Source organism: Oreochromis aureus, linkage group 8, assembly GCF_013358895.1.
Source record: "Oreochromis aureus strain Israel breed Guangdong linkage group 8, ZZ_aureus, whole genome shotgun sequence".
Lineage (NCBI taxonomy): Eukaryota > Metazoa > Chordata > Actinopteri > Cichliformes > Cichlidae > Oreochromis > Oreochromis aureus.
This window is the reverse complement of record NC_052949.1, coordinates 15863715-15888959: the sequence shown is the minus strand read 5'-3', so window position 1 is coordinate 15888959 and position 25245 is coordinate 15863715. Positions and strand designations below refer to the sequence as shown.

The window sequence follows — 25245 nt, the reverse complement described above, 5'->3', positions numbered from 1 at the left end:
CTGATGTTCTGTATCATGTTACTGTCAAGCGTAGTAGTGTATTAGCAGTTCAGGGATTCATTTCTATAGCAGGGTCAGTCTATAGTTTCTGTATGGAGCTACTTCCTCATACAAAGACATAAAGGGTAGGTAACCTGTGGCGTGAAATCTTTAATAGTATGCATTGAGTCGTTTTCTTGGGCACTGTATTTGTTTTTCCTCCGAGTTTGCACATCAAAGTCTGTTTACAGGTCTTGGGAAGTATTACAGTATTTGTAACCAAGAAAAAAGAAAAGCCACATGAAGTCTTTTATGGTTAAAGAGCAAGCTGTGCAAAATACCTCAAGTAGTGGGGCCATGTTTAAAAAAAAAAACTGAAAAAAAAAAACCTGTGGGTGTGGGAGTTAGAAAGATGTGACCTTACCAGATCTCTGCATGAGGATAGTGACTTCAGGCTATTTTAGCTGATACTAATCTTAATGTACATGAATATCCGAACAAGCTGTTCGTGGCTGAATTGTATTGTGGGTAAAGTGAAGGTCAAATTTTGAAAATGAAGAGTAGTTAGTCTGTTTTTTCTGAACCCACTTTTTTTAATCTGCCTATCACGAGTTTGATGGTGCCATTCAAATGATGGTTAACTGGTGGAGCACTCTTTTATGTGCAATTTTAAGGTCTTTTTCCATTTTGCTGCCTTACTATAAATGTGTTGTTCAAAGGGTACTTGCTGAATTATCTTTGCATGCATGCATGTAAAACAAATGATAATATGTTCAATTGCCATAGACTTCACTGCTATTTTATACACTAGAAATTTATACAGTTCATTTCAACTTGTTTATTTATACAGCACCAGTTCACCAGTTCACAACAAGCTTTGCCTCAAGGCACTTTTGAGTGGCCCTGTGCAACAGGACAAGACCTTTGGAGTCCCCTTGCACTATTGAACAGCTCTTTGAGCTCTGTTATGCTTTGCTAAGCAGTTTTTGCAATGTTGCTGCGGCACTGTGTGTCCAGGAGAGACCACTGCCATTGGGGAGTGCCATTGCTGGAGTAACTGTGAATGTAATGATGATAAAGTTTAATGTACAACGCCAGGATAATGTTTAATGTCAACTTTCTGTATCCTAATTGTATTTAATGTGGTGTCTTGTGAGATCTGCAGCATTACTTAGCTTACTTAAAAGAACATGTCTAAGGTGTTATTACGGAGAACTGAGCAAGGTGACTTCTTGAAATTAGACTTTGCAAGTATTGGAACAGTGAAAGAAACAAATTAGCAGTCAGCTCTCAAAAACTGATACTCCAGAGAAGCATGAAATCCAGCGGTTAACTGGTGTCTCTTTCCACAATGCACGTAGGGAATTAAAGTTCACCCGGTCCTGCACAGTTGGCAAGGTGTGCCTTTTTAATATGAAACCGCGCACCTGTAGAATGACCTTTGCTGCAATGCCAAAAGAAACAAAAACGTAATCAGGACGATTTTTGTTTGTTTTTACCTCTGAGTATCCAAATAAAAGGCATTTAATTTCAGGGCAGGAAAGTGATGAGCTGTCTCGAATGATTATTTGTGTCTTTCTTTCTGTCATTTGCTGTTTTTTGTTTTTTTGTTTTTGTTTTGTTTTTTTAAGTGCGTGAGTATGAGAGAGTACTGACTAATTAAAATTTGATAGGATAGTCTGATAGTGCTCCTATGCTTCCCACTCCGCCATGCGACGCAAAGACCAGAGCAGAGCAGCGGGACACAGCAGAGCAACCACCCGCTAATCCGGGCGCTTTTTGCCGTTGAGATAATTAGATTACGGCGCACCGACGGTGCACCGATCACCATCTCTGCCGCTTGCTGCTCCTGCGGTACTTGCACAGCTACCATAAGACAAGTATTCTCTCTCTGACTGCGCATCGCCTCTCTCTTCCTTCAGCTGGTGTCGCTCGGTCTCCCTCCCTCTCCCTCCCTCTCTCTCCCCCCCTCTCTCTCCCTCTTTTTGGCTGGGAAAGCAAGGGAGAACATTAGAACACATATACTGTTACTCTGTCTCTCCTACAGAGCTCGTAGTTATCTTGTGACTCCCACACTGGGGACTTAAACTAAGGGAGACTAGAGCAGAGGAAGACTATCTTTACCGCACGAAGGCGAAGAGCATGGCATGAAGAGCATCGCTTCTTTTTCTTCCTCTTTTTCTTTTTCTTTCTTTTTTGTGAATTGAAAATAAACTACTCGATGTTTCTCTCGTCTTGAAGGGACCGGCAACGGAATTTTCTTCTTCCTCCCTCAACACACACAAAAGTGGGGTCAGTCCTTAACCGAGGCGGGTGGATGAGTTGTGTGGATGTTATTTCCTGGATTTTTTCCACCGGGCTGTGTGTTACCGCGGCCCACAGACAGCAACAGTGTGCGGAAAAGTAGATTTGTGTGTGAAACATATGGCTTCAACGAGGACGACAAGGTAAGTCGTACAGTGCATCCAGTCGGAGCCCGTGTTACTTTACTGCCTGAAACATCTCTGACTTATAGTGTGTGTGTGTGTGTGTGTGTGTGTGTGTAGTAGTGACTTTAGTCACCCAAAGGCACCGCTTCTGTTTCATGTATTTGCTCTGCTCCTGGCTGCTGCTTCTATTTCCAGAGCATTATAAACCCACACAGTTCAAACCCCTCCACAGGGGTATATTTTCTTTCTTTCTTTCTTTCTTTCTTTTTATTTTTGGTAGAGATGAAGCAATATGCATTTGTGTGGAGACAAAACATCGCTTCTCCTACCAAAATAGGGGGGAAAGAAGGCAGATTTACGACTACAGGCATAATATGACACCTGCACTGAAAAAAAAGTCCATAACACAGTATCATATAGTACTTTGAATACTGTGTTTATGGACCAGTGAGAAGATTCGCTGTCCGTGGTGCTGAAACTGGCTGATGGGATTATTAATGCTGGTTTAGTAAACTGACGTCGGCTTTATTCAAGACCAGTCTACATATTTATAAGCAATCCAGAGCTTTAGTCTAGTTCATATATCACCGAGCTATTGCTTATGATCCCGTAGCTGTGATCTTAACAAGAGTAATAGTAAATTTTAATAATTTCTTTATTGTCACCAGCACCATGCTTGTTTACGGGTATTTTTTTCACGCGTTTAAGGTGGATAAAGTGAATTAAGTTCTATTTATGTTGGTCTTGAGGTTAAAAACCCATCCTAACCACGTGGTCTGTAAGTCACTTTTCTAACAGAGCGGCGGTGTTTCCGACACTACCTTGTAAGAGATCGCTCTCATGCCGTCTGAAAGAGTGTAATTTATTTTCAACAAGTAGAGCGTCCACGCTACAGTACGTGGGCTGTCTGTCGACTGCCTATTGCAGCGGTCCCGTCCAAAGCAGGTTACCTCACAGCAGCCTGTGTGTCTCGGATTATGAAAAGAAAGAGAATCATCCGATTACTTTAAATTACTGCAAGCTGTCGCCTCCTCAACACAAAGCAGATAGCCAGGGGAGAAAGTCAGAGGTGGCATGAGCTAGGAGTGATGTAAAGTGTGTGTAACAGGTACAATATGGTTTTGTGGGGTTTTCTTTTCTTTTAAGCTTCATTATGATGCTCCCATAATTCCATAATAAACCTAATCCCGTGTCATCATATTAACCTTTGTATTATGGGACTCTTGCTCAGTCATGTATGAGAGTAGCTGGCACACACAGGTAGAGGTAGGCAATCAATAATGACAAAAAAACAGAATTGCTGCGGTGCCATTGTGAAGCCAAGTAAGAGGCTGTGTAACAGTGTACTCAGTGGATTATGTGGCATTGCTTTCGTGTGGCTTCCTGTAAATACGCAGACACACAGGCAGGTGTGTGTGTGTATGTGTGAAGAGAGGGTCAGACAGACAGAATGTGTTTTGTGAACCTGGGACCCATCCACTCCTCACCATGTCAAATCCTGTTAGTCACGCTGGATGACAGAGGCACCAGGACTTCGATTTAAATAACTGTGGCTTAGTCCTTGCCTACAAATGGGAGATTTTCTATGAAGTCATGTTTCACTGTGTGTTTTGTTGTTGTTGAGTTAGTTACTTATTAGTGCAGAACAAATTTACTTTAACCTCCTCTCCATTTAACAAAGCCTCATTCTTCCTTCACATTTTCCCCCCAAAATACCCCCAAATAAATATTTTTCTTTATTTTTAACTCAGTTATTTTAGTTTAGCACTTACACTGTGATCATTAACCTTACATTGCAATTGCCTTGCTTAAATCATCAAAAATCATGAGAAAGCAACACACATATTAGAAATAAAATGTGTTTACTGCTTAAATCTTAATTCTTACACTGGCTAAAACACGTCATTGTTCTTGTGTTCGAATTAAGGTGTAGAAAAAATTAAGCACAGATTCAATTAAGCACAAATATTTGTTGTCCTAAAAATGTTAATGTGATCTTTACCTTTAGACTTTTTGCTCAAATCTATTTTTGTTTTACAAGTGTCTTCTCAAACTGTTGAGGAAAATAAGCATGTCTTTTCCAAGTAACCTGGTCTAGACATTGAGACATTGAGTATTTTGTGATTTGACTGACAGAAGCTCTTCTGTGCTGTCAGAGAGACAAAGCTCTGCTGAGTTGAGGGATTATCATTTCAAATCTGGCGATACTTAATTGATGCTTTCCGTCCAGTTTTTGCAGTGGTTCTCAATCGGGGGTCCTTGAGACTCCGAAAATTCAAACACACCTTCTGGCAAGGTAACTCCTCCTGCTCTGAATCCCAAGGTTCACAATTAGGTGTGCTACGTTAGTCGTGCTACTCCCAGTGCTTATCTCTTTCAGTTGTCTTGTTTTGACACGAATGCGAGGTGATGTCATCGTATCACGGATCTAGATCTTAGAGTTTTGTTCTTCGGCTCTGTACAGTACAATCCACTGCAATAAAGAACTTTTTTTTGACTTGAGCTATTAAAAATGCATTAAATGTCAAAAGTTTGAGAGGAGCTATTAAAAAATCAGTAGAAAATGTTTCATATGGTACCAACATGAATTTCACACATGATGAAGCAGAAAGCCAAATGGATCTCAAGAATGTGATCGTCTATGGGAAATGTTTCGGTCTCTGGTGTTTGAGCTTGATACCACCATCTCCAGCAGCTGTTGCTCGCTGTTTGTCAAAGGTCTGTGTTAGAATGGCTGCACCACATTCTTCACATTAATAGCTTATTAGATTGCTGCCATTCATCCAGCCATCCATACATCATACTAACTTTCACATCTATGCACTTGCGGGAGGAAGCCAGAGTACATGTAGAGAACATGCAGACTCTACACAGAGGGGTCTCAGCCAGCCAGTGGATTCAAATCCAGGTCCTTCTTGCTGTGAGGCAACAGTACTAACCGTTACACCACTGTGCTGCCATTTTTCACCTGGCAGTGTGCCTGAATTTCGTCATTACAGCAGTTGTGAGACCAGTTTGTTGTTTAGTGTGGAACAGATGCATATGGAGGGCAACTGGTTATGCTGATTTCTACACAGTTTCTCATAGGTGTAAGAGCTTTACACTCATATCATTACAGACACCTGGAAATGCTCCACCAACAGTATCACGCACTCCAGCATCAATAAAATGCTTAAAAATACTCCGACCCCGGCAGCTGTCTTAAATTCACACCTTAACCACAGTTTTGGTCAAAAGGTTTAACCTCAAAGTTTCCACTTCTTCATTTAAGATTTCATCACAGAAGGTTTTTGACCTTGCGCAGCCTACCAACATGTAAATGGTAATTATCTGGAGTTTGGGAATTATCTGGACTGATTAAACTGTCACATTCAACTGGGAATGAACGTCTGGGTTTAGCACCCTCATTCGTCGTGCACCTCACCTTTCCCTGTGTCAAAGGATATTTTGGCTCTTAAGTTCCGTTTTCGTAAAGACAGGAGAGTATGCCTCCAAACATCGGTGCATTTTAAAAAGCACCTTTCACGACCTTCACTTAAATGCTCAAACGGATATTTGCATTTCATTGTAATGTTTCAATCCATGCACCAGCACCGTTTCACTTTTTGTGCCCGACTCACACCACTCCTTAAGCAAGACTAATTCTTAGACTAACACCTGTTCTGCCTACATGTTTCAGCAAACAGAGGGGTTGTATAAGACAGTTGCAGTTACTGCATCGTGATTTCTTACTCTCTTTGATCATAACTGACACAGATAGCAGTGTGACTTAATCATCTGATTTATTTCCAAACAGGGCGTTGTGGGATGGTTTTGTTACGTCCCAATTTCTTGCGAGGGCTAGAAGGGCTTAATCTTTTGATTCCCTTTATTAATTCCAGCACTAACTATAATTGCAAAAAAGCCTTATTATTATAGTTTTATTTACATCAACACCTCACACTTGTAATATCTGCTCACTCTGCATTTAGCCCCCCCCCCCAAGTGGCCAGACTACCTATTAGAAAGATGTCATATTGAATTAGCCACACTTGTGTAAGCAGGTCTGACTATTCATATTGCTGAGATCTGCAGTTTCTATGCGCGTGTAGAGGTATGTGCAGCCTTTGGAGACATTCACCAATTCCTTGTGTATATCAAAAGCATATGTTCTCTACCAGATCCTATTAGGGATTTTGTGAATGTGCTATACTCTCTTCAGTGCCTGTGTATTAACAGTTGACTGGATCCAATTTCTATGTCTACAAATGATTTTTAAATACACCCCATGATTAAAAGAGCTTGTGCATTTGTTTCTTTTGTTCAACAGGACTCATTTTCAGTGCTTCTTTCAAACACAGTTGTTTGCTGGGAGGTATTATATATTTGGCATAATGCACACAATAAGCTGTTATAGATATAGCCTCTCTGATATAGTCTGGCATCTGCACACGTGAGTAGTTGCAGCAAATCTAAACCATTTTTGGTTTATACGCCACACTTCATTAGGTACAATTCTTCAACTGCTCCTCAAGAAAAATATCTAATCAGGTAATCACATGGCAGCAACTCAGTGCGCTTAGATATGTAGACATGGTCAAGACGACCTGCTGAAGTTCAAACCAAGCATCAAAATGAAGAAGGAGGATGATTTAAGTGACTTTGAATGCAGCATGGCTGTCGGTGCCAGACTGGCTGGTCTGAGTATTTCAGAAACTGCTGATTTACTGGGATTTTCCCCACAGCCATCGCTGGGGTTTACAGAAAAGAAAAAACATCCAGCTGGAGTTCTCTGGGCAAAAATGCTTTGTTGATGCCAGACATATGAGGAGAATAACCAGACTTTGAGCTAATAGGAAGGCAATACTAACTCAAATTACTACATGTTACAACCAAGGTATGCAGAAGAGCATATCTGAATACACAGCATGTTGAAGCAGATGGGTTACAGCAGCAGAACTCCTGTCAAAACAGGAAGAACAGGAAACTGAGGCTGAACTTCACTCAAGCTGAACAACAGAATACTGAAAAAAACTCTCTGATATACAGAGTCTCAGTTTCTCCTGCCACATTAGAATGGTACGGTCAGAACAACAAAAGCATGGATCCATCCTACCTTTTATCAAATGTTCAGGCTGCTGCTGGTGTAATGGTGTTCAGGATGTTTTCTTGGCACACTTTAGGCCCCATAGTTCCAACTGAGAATCCAATCCCACAGCCTACCTGAATGTCCCTTTGTCACCACAATGTAATAATCTTCTGATGGCTGCTTCCAGCAGAATAACACACCATGTCACAAAACTCAAATAATTTCAAACTGGTTTCTTGAAAATGGCAACAGGTTCACTGTGGCCTCCACAGTCACCAGATCTCAATCCAACAGAGCACCTTCAGGGATGAAAGGGAGTTTCACATGGATGTGTTACTGAAAACTGGCAGAAGCTGCGTGATGCTGTTGTGTCAATATGGATCAAAGTCTTGTTGAATTTGTGCCACAAAGAATTAAGGCACCTCTGAAGACAAAGAGGTTCTGAATCAGCACTAGCAAGGTGTACCTAATAAAGTGGACAGTGAGTGTATATTATCACATGCTAAGTAAGAAATAGCTATTTATGATTTCAGACAGTTCTAACAGATCTACAACAGTTAATTGCTGTGCAGTCAGCGGAGAATACAGAAAACTCACTGCTGGCAGCACGCTTATGAAGAAATCAAACATGGTGCCCAACATAATGAAATGCATATTGGACGCCAGTCTATTCTGTGAATGTTTTATTTATTCACAGCAATAAAGACAAAGACGCAAGCAAGAGTTTACTTGAGCTTATTTGCTTTATTCTTATGTGGGCACTTCACACTGGGTAAAGTTTTGCCCGACTTCAATTGTTATGCTCCGGCTTCAGTGCAGATGTGCTGATCCTTATTGACATTTTGTTATTCTGTCTGAAAGATTGAGTTTATATTCAACAATACAACCAAGCTGATTGTGCCTAACAGGATTATCTGCCAGCTTGCCAAAACACTGCCTGGAATCTGCATATCTGGCAACGCAGGCAGGAGAAACAAAGAGACAAATTAGCAAAAGCTGTCGAACTTATTTTCTTTGTGGCCAAATTTTCATTTTGTATATTACTTATGAAGGGTGTTGCAAATTTGATTGAACTGTGCAAAACAAGCAACCCCTTTTATTAATTCTAACAGGCAAGGAGGGTTTTTAAGCAAAACAAAACGCAAACAAAAAGAGTAAAGAAAAGGAAAAACAAGCCAAGCGAATTCAGATGTAGTTGTTGTCATGCTTACCTTAATGTCCCACCCCAGATATCAGTTCCCACAAGACCTGCAATTTCTTAAACTGGGTCAAAAATTAGTTTTTAGTTGTTGGTTATGGATTCCTGCACTTGCAACTTTACTAGTGTGAGTCTCAGGGTGAGATTAAATAAAACTAATTTTAATCCTGTGTGGTAAAAGTTCTGAGAACCCCCTGCCCCAGTTTAATACCCTGAGTAGCTTTCTATCTGATCAGGGGCTCCTAAAGCTCTCCAGTCCTGGACGCAATTTAGAGAGAATTTGTCAATGAGTCTTAGACATGGTAGACACGCTACAATGTTTCCTACGTGGATTCACCACCTCCGGTGTGGATACTTACTCATAATTTGACATATTGATGCAATGATACATGACCAACAACAGTTAGTTCAATAGCAATCTTTTTAGTGTGGATGAGATTTTAAAAATAGGACATAACCAATGGGCAATGACTTAATGAAGTACCAGCCTTTCACCCATGTTGCATCCACCTAGGGCGGCATCCTTTTTCATCAGTGTTCTCAAAACACAGCTGCAGCAGTTATTTGAGGTCAGAATCCCATTTATTTCTGAGTCTAACAGCATCTCAGGGACAAGATGAAGATTTTAGTGTAGATCACATTAACATTAATGTAAATGGACGCCATATAGACAAGACTGAGAGGAAACATCGATAAAATGATTATTTCTCACAGGAAATAGTATAAAAGAAATGGGCTCCTGGATATACATCCATATGTAAGGGATTAAATTATCACCATTTGGTGAACCTAATTGCAGAGAGTCTGGTCTGCAGCTTCTTTGCATAAACCCTGACAGTCAGCAGACGTATTTGACAGGATACTCAATAGTGAGTTAATTACAAAATGACATATTTACACTTTCTATTGTTAACATGCAGTTACATTTATAGCTGTTCCAGTCAATATTTTGATTTGGGCAAAAAGATAAAATGGCTACATGCCATGACTGAAGTGTCACTGGTGGTGACAAATGCAGATAGCATTTTATACAGACATTGCAGCTTTCCAGAGCATCTTAGACTTAAACTTATTGCTGTGGTTTTTCACACCTTACCTTTGTAATCGATGTTCATTTCAGGAGCAGCAGCTGGCTGAATACTTCATCCTGTCTGCTCAACACCACATGGCGCACAGATGTAGTAAGCAATCAGAGTAAATCAGTTACGTGTTTGTGAGGGTGGAGACCAAAAGTGAGCAAAAAATCAAGTTGACACTTGGCCAGAAACTTGGCTCAAAGTTGCCAGATTCAAAGGTGAGTATTTAGGGTCTACTTTAAAAGGCCACAGCGTGAAATGCGTTATTTGTGACGTGAGATTAATATTCTTAATATCACAGAGATCTATGCCTTAGTGTAATTCATGTAACGTTCATCCTTCGATAACTGTTTTTTAGGCAGTGGGGAGAGGACAAACAAGTAGTGAACAATACATCTTTACATAACAGCACTGTAAACTTAGATTTCTGGAAGCTAATGAAACATCCAACAGTTACAAAAGCTGTTGTGTTCACTAGTTAGTTGCTAACTGTATCAGTTTTAGATGCTGAGCATGCTTATTCCTGAGGTTTTTTGTGTTTTCTGGGGGTTTGCTGAAAATATCTGCCTGCTGCAGTTGAAAATAACTATAAGAGTGGTGAGAGTAGCAGAAAATTTGTGGACGGTTAAACAGTGATCCTTTAAATATTGTCCGTAAGCATAGGCAATACTTCCTTTTACTCAGGCATCTGGAAAATCTTTAATAGATAGAGATAAATAATTCAACAGCTGTGCATTCCCTTCCAAACATAACCCTCTGCTGTGCCTCAGATACTCTTTTAGCTCTTCTGTAGGGTGAAGGATATGCATTCATGTATTATTATTACATGCTGTATAGGATGTGTTGTTTATTACAAGGCAAACACTTCATATATATATTACCTATTATCGATGAAGTCTTGCTTTCTCAGAGAATTTGCTGCATTTGGACAGTCACAGATGATCGCGCTGGAAAGTTAGCATTTCTCATTTAAGATCTGAAGATGCTCTGGGGCTGTAGTGTGATACGCTCCAGAGTGGTAGTCACTTTTAGCTAAACACACACACACTCACACACACATCTGCAAAAAAAAGTAACTGACATAAATAAAACAAAGCACACGGTCTGAGTGAGATGTGATTTATTTATGCATTTATTGGTGATTAATTTGCTGTTTTCTGTGTGTCAGGGACAGAATACACAACCATCTGCAACAATAGAGTGTTTTTGTGTATGCGTGTGTGGGCGTCTGTGTGTTCGCGGCCACATGCTAAGCCACAGAAGGTTTCCAGTGTTAAGTCTCCCCTCTGGCTCTGTGAGAGAGAGAAGGAGGGAGATTACAGTGCCTATTGCCAACTTCAAAGTGTCTACTGGTGTTGTGCCAGGTCAGCATGTTTACACAGGAGAATTGGTGTTGGGACACACACGATCATAGGCACACACACACACACACACACACACACTCTTCTGCATGCACATGTGTAGACACACCTTATCGCCTGCTCTGGCTCCTGAACATGCACGCACACACAACGCGCACACTGCCCAGAGTGTATTGGTCTTATCAGTGGTCCCAGTGAGTTAGGGGAGGCATTTAATCAGGGTCAGCGCACAGCTCTTGGCATCAAACTGATTCCACCATCTCTCTCTCTCTCTTCCTCCTCTCTTCCATGTCTTTTTTTTTTCCTCACTGCTCACTCTCCTTTTCGTGTAGTCGGCTAAATATTGCCCAGCAACAAAGTTTTGTTCCGAAAAAGTTCAAACTGGATCACCGGAGGCTTCAAAATAGTTTCACTTTTTATAAATTCATAAACTTTTCCAGCTACTTTTGGAAAACATTGTAATACTGTTGCCGCCTTAACAGTTACTCATTTGGACCTGTGTGGTAAATAAAGTGGTTTGAGTCAAATCAATAGTTAGACATTCAGGGAATTGCACATATTTGCTTCTGCTGGTGGAGTGTTAGCTGAAAGGGCTGCTACTGGTTATTTTGGCACAACACAACAGATGGAAATGGAGGTCCAGCTAACCTGGATCTGTCCAACAGGTACACCTAAAGAGACCAGCTACTAAATTACAGCCGACATAAAAATAGATAAAACCTTTTTTAATCACAGATGTGTGTGTATAGACTGGGTTTGACCCCCTTTTATCTTCAGATCTGCATTAATTCTTCATGGCATAGATTCAACAAGGTGATGGAAACATTCCTCAGAGATTTTGGTCCATATTGACATGATAGCAATTGCTGCAGGTTTGCACATCCATGATATCTCCCATTACACCACATCCCTAAATCTGCTCTATTGGACTGAGATCTAGTGACTGTGGAGGCCATTTGATTGAACCAATTAGAGATTATTTGAGGTTTGAGACTTTGCGCATTATCCTTCTGGAAGCAGCCATCAGATGGGTACGCTGTGGTCACAAAGGGATGGACACATCTCAGGGAGGCTGTAACATTTAACAACGCTCAGTTGATACTGAGGGGCTGAAAGTGTGCCAAGAAATGATCCCTCAACCATTACACCTCTGCCACAAGCTCAAACCATTGTTACAAGGCAGGATGGATCCATGCTTTCATATTGTTTACTCATCTTGTTCCTAATTCTACAATCAGTACGCAGGCTCTTCAGACCAGGCAGCATTTTTCCAATCTTCAGCTGAGCCTGTGTGAATTGTAGCCTCAGCTGCACCTGGTGCGCTTCATCTGTTTTAAGGTTTGGCATGTTGTGCATTCTGAAATGCTCTTCTAAGTTAGTTGTAATTACCTTCTTGTAAGCTCAAAGTAGTTTGGCTATTCTCCTGTGATCTCTCTCATCAGCAAGACATTTTTGCCCAGAGAACTGCCGCTCACTGGATATTTTGCTTCTTGGAGAAATGAATGTGTGAGAAAATCCCAATAGATCAGCATTTTCTGAAATACCAACAGTCATGCTACACTCATACTCACTTAGATCACGTTTTGCCCCTATTCTGGTACCTCTGCTGGATGTGTTGGCAATAGGTTCAAATCATGGGCCAGGGTATGTGACGAGTAAGGTTCCCCAGGCCAGACCCTCAACCGCGTTGAAGAACCAGGACATGCTGATGACAAATGGACTGAGAACATGGAATTGATGTGCTGCGCATTGCAGGATGAATTTTAATAATTTAGGAGTTTGACTGTTCCTTTGTTGAGAAAACAAATAAAAACACAAAGAAGCTGAAATAAACTTGGCCATCTTTCTTCAGCACCGAATCTTACAGATTCTTACCGGTGATTTAATTTGAATAGTTTTACATTTTAAATTAATTCTACAATATTTTAAGGTCACGGAAAGAGAATTTTTGTGACGTAATACACAAGAACATAAATTGACAAATTGTGGAAATAGAGAAAGACAGACCGACATAACCATTCATGTTAAATGCCAGTTTTGGAGACTTGACAACAAGCTTAAATATGCAGCAACTTCTAAAAATCCTTGCAGTTTGAAGGTTGCGGACCTTTTGTTTAGTCCCTTACTGCCAAAATTCCCCACATTCCAGATTACAAAACATCTTGTTGGGAATTAACATATCTTTACATAATAATGTATTATAATGAGTAGCTTCAACTGAGCCTCTTTCAGACTTTTCTTGAAAGACAATATGGCACGACTGAGCATCAAGTGGAATCCCAGGCAAGCAGTAAGATTTTAGTAGGATCAGCAGACTGTTATCTGAGCCGTTTTGTCAGCTGTGTCATGTCAAACTGGGGCAATACTTTCTTTGTTTTCACGACATAAAAACATAGTGGATTTATTTTTTTCCCTTTTTTCAGAGCATTAGCAACTTAATGTTCTTTGATGTACAGGAGTTGATGTATGTTTGATGAACACGCTGTGACTAAGCAGATAATTGAAAACGCAAACACTTAGTTTGTCACCTATTTCCCTCCTCTGTGTTTTTCTCCTGCCCCCTTTCCCACAACCTAAAACCGACCAAAACCTTTACGACCAATTATTTTCACCCGTTCACCCGTGTGTTCTCCCCCGTCCGTTCTTCATTCTCCCCGCTGTTGTTAATATTTAACAAAGCTGTCAGATTTGAAGTGTTTTGAAGATGGTAAGTGTTTCTCTGTTGCTATCCCGTATAATACTCATGACCTTGTTTTTCAAGGCAATGTTCATTTAAGAAAGCAGTTGAGGTTTTTTTTAATGTTCTTTGAGACAACAGCACTTTTGCATTATTGTTGACTTACTTGTTTTTCATTTGTTTGTCAAGTGTTTAGTGTAAAAATTCTCACAAATTATTAAAACACTCTGATGGGAATAAACCAAGGATCCGAATCTTCTTTAACACAGTGTAACATATAACAACGCAGGATCTGCTTTCACCAGCTGCAATCACTGGATTACACATTTGCTAATTTATTCAGTCACTTCATTAATAAGTTATGAAATAATGACTGAAACGGAGCTTTGCGCCCAAGTCCCGTGTGTGCCGATCAGTGCTCTGCAGATCATTGGATCAGCAGCGTTGCAGCTAGACTCAGGTGACAACGTTTAAGCAGTGTTGGCAGCTGTGGATTGCGTGCAAGCCTGTTCCAGGGCAGTATGTCAGGCCTGCACAGCGAGGGTAGGAATTAGTTCACTAGGCTGACAGAGGCAGGTTATATAAGTCTGAAATTTTAATGTAGGGAATTCACTGAGAATGGAGAGCCCTGGTCGGAGCTAACAGTGATATGGGTTTGATTCCATGCCAGCTACTTCCAAGAACGCGTTATAAATGTGTCCATTACTCCTGAATACCTGCTGTTAACAAAATGGACAGAAGTAGCCTTGAAGTGAATGAATTTTGAATTTTCAGGGAAACATATAGCCTATTAAAATGTAACACTGCAGACAGAGAAGAATTCCAACCCACATTTTTTTTCCATCATAGATGTCTGTCACAGCCCAGTAGACATTTCCTTGTGATAGATGTCATTCCATGTATGCCCTACAATGAGTGACAGTGGTTTCCTTCCTATAGACTCCCATTTTACAGGCTATAAATTTATGCTAGCTGTTTAGTCTTTTTGTCTTCAATTACTTACCAAAAGTAGTTTGTAAATACATTTCAGAGTTTCATTTTAAACTCTTTATAGCATGATGATATAGCTCATCATTCTGGTTTTATACAAGATGTTCTCAGACTTAAATAAAGAAAAACATAAAAATATACAATTTATTAATTTAAGGGACACAAAAATATTAACGGAAAACCAAAACCATCGTCTCTTCTTCTTGTTTAAGCAGTGAATAGGGACTCTGAACAATTAGCTACAGTATAAAGCAGGTACCACTTTTGAATGTTTAAATGTTTAATATCTCATTTTGGAACCCAACTAGCGCACGTCTATGTGTGGCTTCTGTTGCAAGCTCACTCATTGTTAGCTGGAGTTTTTCCAAAAAAAAAAAAAAGTATCTGACTAAGTGAAATTGAAGCTGCTATGACATTAGAGGTGAAATCAACCACATTAAATGAGATGTGAGATTTATTGCCACCCGTACAGTTATGTGACTGTGAAATAATTGAGGAGAAGGGAGGTGAAGGCTATCTGACTGATCAGCCATGGTCACTAGTGGCAGCACAATCTGTCATAGTTAACACCTACTTACTCCATGTTAACCACAGGGCATGCCTCATTATTCACTCCCTCACATGTGAGAGGCAACATGTGAATACACCAGCACATGCACTATTACTATGCTCCGTTGTGTGATGCATTGCAAAGATCTGCCCAGGAAGAGAAAAGGAAAAAAAATATGAAGGCTTAAAGAAAGACAGGAAATAAATGTTCAGTCCACTAATCAGGAGCTATAGGCTTCATATTTTGATGTAGAGCATGTAGAGGGGTGGTTATGGCTATACTGACACATGGTTTAGCTCACCAGTGATGATTTTTTTAATCTCAGTATAAGATTAAATAGGTATGGGGTTGTTTGGTAAGGCTGTCAGTCATGAGCAATAACAAACTCTCTTTCAGGACAGCTCTAGCAGCATCCAAGTAGTCGTAATAACTTTAAACCCAATTAGGCAGCGGAGCTTATCCTCCCTCCTCCCCCCTTTAGACATGCCCGTGCCTGCAGGGATCACTGATAGACAGCTTGTAGTTAAGTTTGCAAAGATCTGAAAATGTGCAAGCAGTGGTATGCAATTCAATTCAATTCAATTATTCATATATTGCCAATTTACAACAGCAGTTACCTCAAGGTTCTTTATATTAAAAGGTAAAGAATCCCAGTAATCACATGACACCTTATCAGTGAGCTTGTGGTGACCGTGGGAAGGAAGAACTTTTTTTACTCCCTTTTCATAGAAACCAGCCCCAGGGAGGAGCACCCATGCATCGTGACTGGGGGGGGGGAGAGCAGAGGGAGACTGGACAAAATGCAAAATATAGCAAAGCAAGGCAGAGTTTATTAATTGTTAATGATTAAATACAGTAATGGTGTCAGTTCAACAACCACACAATGATTGTCTGTTCCAGAGGTGGGTGGGAGCTTCTCAAAATATCTTGTTTAAAGATTTTTAGACTTGATAAACAGTTGTTTGTCATAAAGGACTCGTACTATCTTTCTAGCCACATGGGTTTTGATTGTGCTTAACCAGCAGTTTGTCTGGGTCCTTTTCAGTACCACGGTGTCAGGTTCTTGTTTTAAGTTTGTTAAATTTTGGTTCCTCTTTCGTCACAGACTCTTGTATTTATAGTGTTCTCATTTCCTGGTTTTCCCAGTGCGTCACTGTATTTACTCCCTGTGTCTTGAATTGTATGTTGTTGTTGCTGTGTCGTTTTTTTTTACTTCCTGTTTTATTTTGGCAATGCCTTTCCTTCCTTTTGTCCCCTGTTCTTTTACTTCCTGTCTTTGTAGTGTCTTTGAAATTCTAGCACTTTATTTATATATTTATTGAGTTTTTTAACCATATGGTAGTTATCTGCCATGCTGCCTTAGCTGGTGTCCATCAGTCTAGAGAGAAAAATGCGTATTCCCCAACCAACTTGAGATGTTATTTAAGGTTGCTGGTTCAGTGGGTTGCAAAGAGTGTGCTATACCACAAACCTCCTTGCGATTGCTTTAGTTGCCACCAAATTGCTGTCTGTATTTGTTGCCATCTTGTCTACAGACAGAAAGAGTGACAGTGAAACTTAAAAAAGTGCAATACAACATTGCTGGGGACCAAAGCAATAGCAGGAAGGCTATACATGTTTGTAACCAAAGTAACTCATCACCCAGTAAGGAAATACACATTTTACCCTGGTGACTGGTGGTTTCTGGGGTCAGTTAACAGACTTGTGCTGCCGAGGACTAACTCTATCCTCTTGTCCCAAACTGGTCACTTCTGGCTCCAAAACGACCAGAGTCCACAAACCAGCGAGTAAATCCATGAATTACACTGAGATACAGTCTGTGGCTTGAGGTTTTTAGTTAACAGCATCTATCTGTCAAGCACCTGGTGGGTGAACTGCCACACCTGCTCATCCTGTGCACTTACTTTGCACCACAATGGCAAGATAAAGGGTTTCCTACGCCTTCTGAGCCACTTCTTAAGAATACAGGAGCAGAGAGAGAACCTTGACTTAATTTACATTTGCTTTTCTCATACTCACTGAAGAAGCGCTGATAAGATTTCCACTCTGATACCAAGTAAACCTTGAATTCAATTGTAAGTTTTCTCACAGCCACCCAGCCGAGAGCTGTTTTCCTATTTAAAAAGCAAGAGAAAAGAACTTAAAGGGATTCATTTTATTAAAAGGCCCTAAATGCAACCAGACCTTGGAAGATGTGACAAAACATACTCAGTGAACGACTCACTGGTTGTCCTATGTGGAATTAATACATTGGATATGCGGCTAAATTGTCCTCAGCTGACTTCACTTCCCTCATTGGGTCTTTTAGTGCCCACTAATTTAAACTGCTCTTGCTTTACCACCTCTGCTGTATTTAAATAATTCAAGACTGCAAATAGTATTGCTGGTATAGTGTTACTAATATATAGTATAATTAAAAGAAACACTTATGTTTGTAGCTTGCTGCTTTTTAATGCTTTAGTGCATAATTACCCTGTAATATGTGACACACTTTGATATTTGCTACTTTTCTTGCTTTCTTTTACTTTGAATCTTTTATTCTGTTCCTCATTTACTTTAAGTTACCATATTTATTTTGTCATCGGTCTTTTCTCTTTTCATCTTTTCATTCACAGTTGGCTTCCATTGCAAACTTGCTTTTCATTTTCTTCTTCCGTTTGCACTTCCAGCCCCTCTCTGCTGTCTGGCTTTGTCACTTTGTTGTATATTCACAAATGTTGTTCTGCATTGCCCATTTTCTTCTTTTTGCTTCTGGGTTGACACGACTAATCGATACATATATTTCCACAGCCTACATTTTGTTTTATTGTGCTTTCCATGAGCTCAGCAATAGTAGACTGATTACATCTAGAAAAGGAAAACCCTTTGAGGCAGATGCAAACAAATTCTACAAATTGCTTCATTCATTTGGTAGCACTTGAGGTAATCTTACTGCGACAAGTGTCAGTTTTGTTGACATGAATACGTGGCAGTGTAATCCTATCTTTTAGTATTCTGGCTCCAATATTGCTTCAAGTGCCACTGAAAATATAAAAATTGCAACTTGAGTACAGATGAAACCCCACAAAGCAGCGAAAGACAAACTGGAAGCCTTATAATGAGAGTTTGCGGTGAGAGTGAGAGTTTGCTCAAAGGTGGTATTAAAACATCTCACTGCTATACAAACAGTTAGCTAGCTTTAATTAGCAATAAAAGGAAAGCTTTATTGCATTTTTACATTTTCCTTATTTACTTATAAACTTATTTATTGGGCTCTATTCCTGCCTTTGTTTATCTTTTCTGCTCTTGTTTGAGTAGAAGCTTGTGGCTACGAGTCTTTTTATTCTACTCAGAAAGAACTTTGTTACCCTGGATAATAAAGGTAGCATAGAACTGCACTGCTCATTGAAAGAGGAGTGAAAGAAGCCATCTATGTCCACTGTGAATGGCCATCTTTGAACAGAGGCGGTGGCTTACGACACCAACTGTCTGCCCCATCTATAATCCAGTGTTGAGATACCTTTCCAGACGCCTTAACGCCCACTCACATCCTGGGCCTTTTGACCTCAGGAAATCACATGATAGGGTGGGGCTAGGTTTCACAATGGGTTTACCCAAAACCTTGGCTGATTGTCACCTACACCCGTTTTCACACCTTAGCTCATGTGATTAGGTAGAGGATCAATAGGGCGTTCATGACCCTGCTGGGGACACTCCCATAGGGCTTAAAATCTGGGACTCTCCACCAATTACTCTTAGAACTGAAGAATCTTCTCGGATGAGACGTGAAACGTCTTCAAGGAAACTTAAAGAAGTCCAGATGCTTATCTTTCCAAGCTCCTTAGGTTACATTCTTATATTCTTTTTTTGCGCCTTTCACTTTGTTTATCAGGGAGTTTTAGTTTCTTCTTGTTCTGAATACCACTCTTTTTCACTTATTGAAAACCATAAATTCAGAACCTTAGCATTAAGACCAGAGGCTTTAAAAACACTTTGAAAATATGCGCTTACTTTCTGTCTCTTACTGAATATTTTTCTCTGTCCACTTGGGTGCAGCAAGGGAAATGATGTTATTTGGCTACCATTTCTTCACACTAGCAGGTGCCGCCTGTCCCTGTGACACTTGCTGAGATTGGCAGAACAGAACGAGCTTAGTCAACACACCGTGTGGATATGAGTGTGTGTGTTTGTGCTCTCTGATGCTGCTGCATTATATCCCTAATCAGCATGTTGCATTCCCACCTAAGTGGTGTAATGGCTGTTCAAACTCCATATGCAGGGGCACGTATTACTGTAAATCTCATCTATATGTGTTCTCTAGACTTCATTTGACAGAATTATACAAGCTTATACAAGGAACAAAAAGCAGACTCTAAATGTTGGCTACGTGTGCAGGATTATTGGAAGCTACTCTTTTGTTTTATGTTTCAAAGCCAACTTAAATGCTGAATGATTTTTACACAAAAATGAAAAAGTTTGAGTCAATAGGATTTGGGGAAAAAAAAACGTCACTGTGCTTTGTGTTTTGCTGTCGTGTCACCGCGGCTCTGTTACAGACCATCCTACAAGCGGCGAGTCGCGGATCATTTTGCTCTCTGTCCAGCACACTTGAGCCTGACAGTAAACCCCACAGTAAGTTGCTCAGCATAAGGCTGTCAGCCATCTGTTGGAACAGAAAAGAAGAGGGAAATTTCTTGTCTTGTCTTGGCAGCATAGGAACTGTGAAAGATACAAAGCAAACAGAACACTGAAAAAAAAAGACAGACGCACACTTACACAAGCAACACAGGCAGACAAAACAGACGGACTGACAGAGAAGACATAGTCAGATGTCGGTCGTGACAGCTAAAGGAAAATATTTTGATTTGTTGTCTTTTTCTGCGCACACACATATACAGTCAGTCAGAGTGACGGCGAGAACCTCTCATCAGTCACACGCAACGACAAAGCTGATCACAAACAGAAAAGGAGCTGAACAACTTAAAACAGCATGTCAACGTCTCTATTTTCTCCTATTGTTTCAGGTTAACTTACTTAGCTTCTTTATATTACTATTTTTAACAAAACACATGTTATCTATCAATATTTCATCTGTTTAAACCCCAAAGTTTTGTTTTTTCCGATCCAAAGCTTGTCTGTTTTATTTGTTCGCTTGTTTTTAGGGCCCTTAACTTTTTTGTTTGCCATAGTTTCTACCTTATTATCTTCTTTATCCTTCCAATATGTTGGCTATACCCTCTTCTTATTTCCTCCCCACCCTGCGATCAGTATCCTCTTGTTAACATGTGACGTATTGACTTCCAGGTCTAGGCCTTTAATGCGTCGTCTGGGGCGCCTGTCCTTCCAAAATGCCACTTTGCTGTTTCCCTTGTTGAGTTCACAAAACTAGTCAGTTGTCATTGTGCCTTTTACAGACTTTTATTAGCATAATTTATTTATAGCACACCTTTAAGCTGAGCTTTTAAAAGCTCACAGTGTCCCATGCACCAGTATTTTAATGCCTTTGAAACTGCCCATCTACTGAAGATTTGATTAGGAGTTTTAAGGAGCACATAAATTAAACCTTACATCATCTCTATGGTCAAAACAGGTCATGGTACGACGACAAAACTTCAAGAGTTTAGGAAAAATGTTGGACTCAAAATTGTGGGTTTGAGTCATCACTTAAGTGTATTTCCATGTTATTATTCTTTTTTTAAGAAAGTTTAAACGAATCAATAAAAACAGTAGAAGACAATTCTTGTATAGAAGCTTTTGCTTGCTAGAAAATATCAAAAGGACACCAAAGGTGATGTTTAAGAACTATATCGGACTTTTTGGAAGTATTTTTGTCAATCATGACAAGATGCTGAGAAAAGACTAGAAGTCGATGGTGATTCAGGATCCAAATTTTGGCTTGGTTAACCTTGCTCAGATATATTATAGCTGTACATAAGTGTATTTATTGATTTTCTACAAATAACTAATCTAGATAACTACTTTAGCTATTTAGAATGCTATCAACAAATGAATCATTGTCATAACTTATGCTCTTCTCGGTTGCTTGGTTAATATCAGGTTCTGACAGGGAGGCATAATTTTGGATAAAGATGTCCAGCAACTTGGTGCATGAATGTAAACAAAGACAAAGCAGCAGGATTGTCTGTTAACGTGTCCTATTGAAGCAATGCGGTGAATTTAACTTTGATTTTTTTTCTTTTTTTTAATAGAAGTAGGTTTTGCATTGGTGTAAAAACAGGATGAAATACAACACTTTAAAAAAGCCATTATGTAATAGTGCTAATTAGCTACATGCTCTGGTTGCTAATGCAGTGTAACCATTTGGAGCACTCAATACGCGGTTAAAGCAGGCTGGTTCAGTAACTGATTGTTCAGATAAAAAGTGGTTTGGAAATACATCAGAATAATGGAAACTCTAAATGAAAAAAAATCAAGGTAATAAGCAAACCTTTGAATCAAAGCAGTCACCTTTAAAGTTCAGGGCACAGACTCTGGCTCTTTCCTATTTTCTCTTTTCTTCTGTCTGTGTAGTACTGACATGGACAAAGTCTCATTCTTTGTTTCTTGCTTCCTCTTTCCTTAAGTGATCTCTTGTTGCCACCACCATCCCCCCCCTTCCACCCACCCCTCCTCTTGTTCTCTGTTTTCTCCGTTTCCTTTTTCTGTTTCCACTGCATTTCCACGTTTCCTCTTCGTTTCCTTTGTCTGAGTCTCTCTCGCGCTCGCTCGCGCTCTTCTGGGTGTATTTCCGCTCCTCTCTGGAGGAATAAAAGTTTTTGAAGTTCCACCAGAGGAGAAGCGCCTTCAGCCCTAATACACTTCATCCTGGTTACTGACGCTTACAACATGGCCTACTATTGTCTGCCAGAGTGCTCTGTCAACTTTAGCAGGGAATTAAACATGAGGCAGCGACTCTGCCCAACACAGACATGCACACGCAGAAAGAGTCTCACAGTTGTGATCCAGAACTTCTTTTTTCATAGAGATGAGTCCAAAAATGTATATGGAAATGTGTTTTTATTGATACAACAAATTCCTTAGATGGATTATTGCTGTTCTTAAATTGATTTTTTTTTGTGACAATCTGTCTAGCTGTCTGACTGAGCCAAATTGTTTTAATTCCCTGTAACTGTCTGGTACTGACGTCTTTTATTACATCAACTAGCACAACGCTGGCAACCACTGACAAAGAACAAGCATTAAAAATGAGCTTTGAGCTGTTAATTGCACAATATAGCTAACATCTATGTGGCACATTTCCCTTTAAATATACCAAAAAATGTATAATTTGGTGTATTAACTAGTTACGCAAAAAACAAGTGCGCTGTTTTGATGTGGACTGCAGGCCAGGTATTAACACTGTGTTAGTACTGTGTGATTATAATGCAAAGGTGCCGTCAGTAACTGCTATCAAATATTCTGTGTCATGCATGATGCAAAAAGAATCCTTCTTTTTAGCTCTAGCATCAAATATCCCACTGTTAAATCTCTAAAACACGTGTTTGCATTAGAGTGGACTGTAGCACTGATAAAGCAAAGTTATATTTATTCAACCAGGAAAGCCAACTGGCATAAAATGAATTCTTCTGCACTCTTAGACTTCTTTTTTTAAGTGTGTCCTATTTAAGTTCTCCATATGGATACAACTAATGATTTCCAAGCCTTTTTTCCCTTTTTTTCTGTAATTAAACATAAATTTGGCATCTATTAAAGTGGATGCCTGACTACACCAAATTTAGGACACATTAACTTTATCAATATCACTTTAAAATAAGTGGCAGCTTTTTCAGCCCGTCAGTGTTTTCAAGCCTGATAATTCTGATTAAAGCTGCTGTGATTTTCTGTCTGTATCTCTTTAATTGTGATTGATCTAGACTTAATCAGGAAGCTGGGGTCATATTGCTTGGCAGAAGCACAGTGTTCTTTTACTGAGGCGAGCTTTCATTCAGATGAACTTCCTCATCTTGTTTGCATATTCATTGTAGACATTTAGGCTTAGTGAATCAACAAAAGACCTTCTGATTAAATCAGTATTTATTGATTAAAAATGTCTGTTGATAATATAGTACTGTGCAAAAAAACTTGAGCCCCTTCATTTTTATTTTCCAGGAGAATGTGAAATAGGTGCCGCAACTTCTTGAAACATGGGCAAACAAAAGTGGAAATCCAGTATATGAGGCTGATTCTTGGCTGATAGCACTTTGAGAATCATCTTGTTGGTGCAAAAATACTGTTTTGTGCCTGTCAAACTTTGATATGTTTTACCTTTTTCATAGATTCAGCCAAAGAAATGGGAGCAAATTATGTGTCTTTGTGACAGGCTGTGCCAAAGATATGATCTAAACTGGGCTCTTTATGAAGTTTTCTGTCATGTTGTGTAGACACAACACTGGTTCATCTCTTGGGTTAGGTGCCTTTTTAATGTCTGACTGATTCATGGGTCGGTGTTAAATAGCTTAATAGAAAAAGAACATTCCTTCCCTCACCCGGACCCTGATGGCCGCCCCTCCCTGATCCAGGTTCTACTGGAGGTTTCTTCCTGTTAAAAGGCTGTTTTTCCTTCCTACTGTCCTCTAAGCACTTGCTCACCCAAGTTTGTCAATGCGATAACTTAAGAACGAGGCGACGCCAGGTTTTCAAACTGATACCACAGTTTTATCACCTCATCTCAGCGGCCTTCACCTCATTTTTTTTCATATGACGTTTAAGAATGCACAGATCTGTATCTACCATTAATACTGCCACAGTTTTGACTTTATAGAATGGGTGACTAAACACTTTTACTCAATGTTGTTGTCTTAAACAAGTCCATTTTAAATTACTTTCTACTCTGATTGTTAAGGTGAGGTTTTGAACTCAATGATTTTAACTTATAAGACTCTCACTTCAAAGGGTGACTGGGTTTCAAAGGAAACTGTGACTCATTATTGTTTGTGTGACAATTAAAAATAATTGTTGTTGAGTGGCTACATGCTTAATCGAAGGTAACATCTTGACCCTGAAGCGCGTATTATTTTTTAAACCATTTTTAGAGGAAACCGACAACAACTATTACTCAAATGACAAATAAATTTCATTTGCATGCTGTACCTGCTAGGCTTGTACACATCATGTTCATAATAAATGCCATGACATATTTAGTCTGTACAATTTACAATATCTGTATGCTTTTCGTTGCTCAATGTATAAATTAAATATGCATCATGGGATTTTGCTAGTTAGGAGATAAGGTTATTTGGGAACCTTGAATATAACATCACCTGTGGTTGAATAATGGGGAAAAGGGTTAAATTTATGATATAAAATTGACCCAATTATGTTTAAAAAAAAACACTAATACTTTATAACTCTGACAAATTGTGTTTTGTGTTTCATTTGTCATTATATTATTGTTAATGGCAATAAACTATGAGTTGTAAGATGTTACTCAACCACCTGCCACTAGTCTCAGCAAACAGCAGCTCGCTCCGTGATGGAAGGTTGTAAACAAGCAAGGTGAAAGGAGAGCTGATCTAAACAGGCAAAGAGGAAGAACAGACTGCTTTGAAGATAGTGGTTACAAACAGGGAGCTAATGGAGCTAAACGGCTAAATAATTATTCACAGTTGCTTTTAGCAGCTATCAGCCATAAAACACTAGCATTAGCCATGTAACATGGCTATTTATGAAAGGACACAGATAGCCCACTGCTGTATTTTGGCTGTGGTAGAGTAAACTGCCATATTCCCACTTGTAACCTGAACAATGCATAACTACATTGAGCAGAAGGGCATGGATGCAAAGAAGAAAAGCCTGCTAGCGCTAGCACCACTAACAGCAGCAAAGTGAGCTGGCATTTTGTTATGCACAGTGCAAACCGCCACATAATTTAGCTGCAGAATATGATTAATTGATTCAATTAATCACATTCTGCAGTATGTATTTAAGTGCAATGAATC

General features: G+C 39.6%; 1 protein-coding gene across 1 annotated transcript in view; it reads left to right on the top strand.

Annotated features, from left to right (window-relative positions):
* Positions 1–2295: 2295 nt before the first annotated feature.
* LOC116329820 (protocadherin-15-like) overlaps positions 2296–25245 on the top strand; it is a 209712-nt gene continuing 186762 nt past the window's right edge. Inside the window, exon 1 of the mRNA XM_039616856.1 lies at positions 2296–2426. The gene's annotated coding sequence lies outside the window, so the exon portion shown is untranslated. The remainder of the gene's footprint in view (positions 2427–25245) is intronic.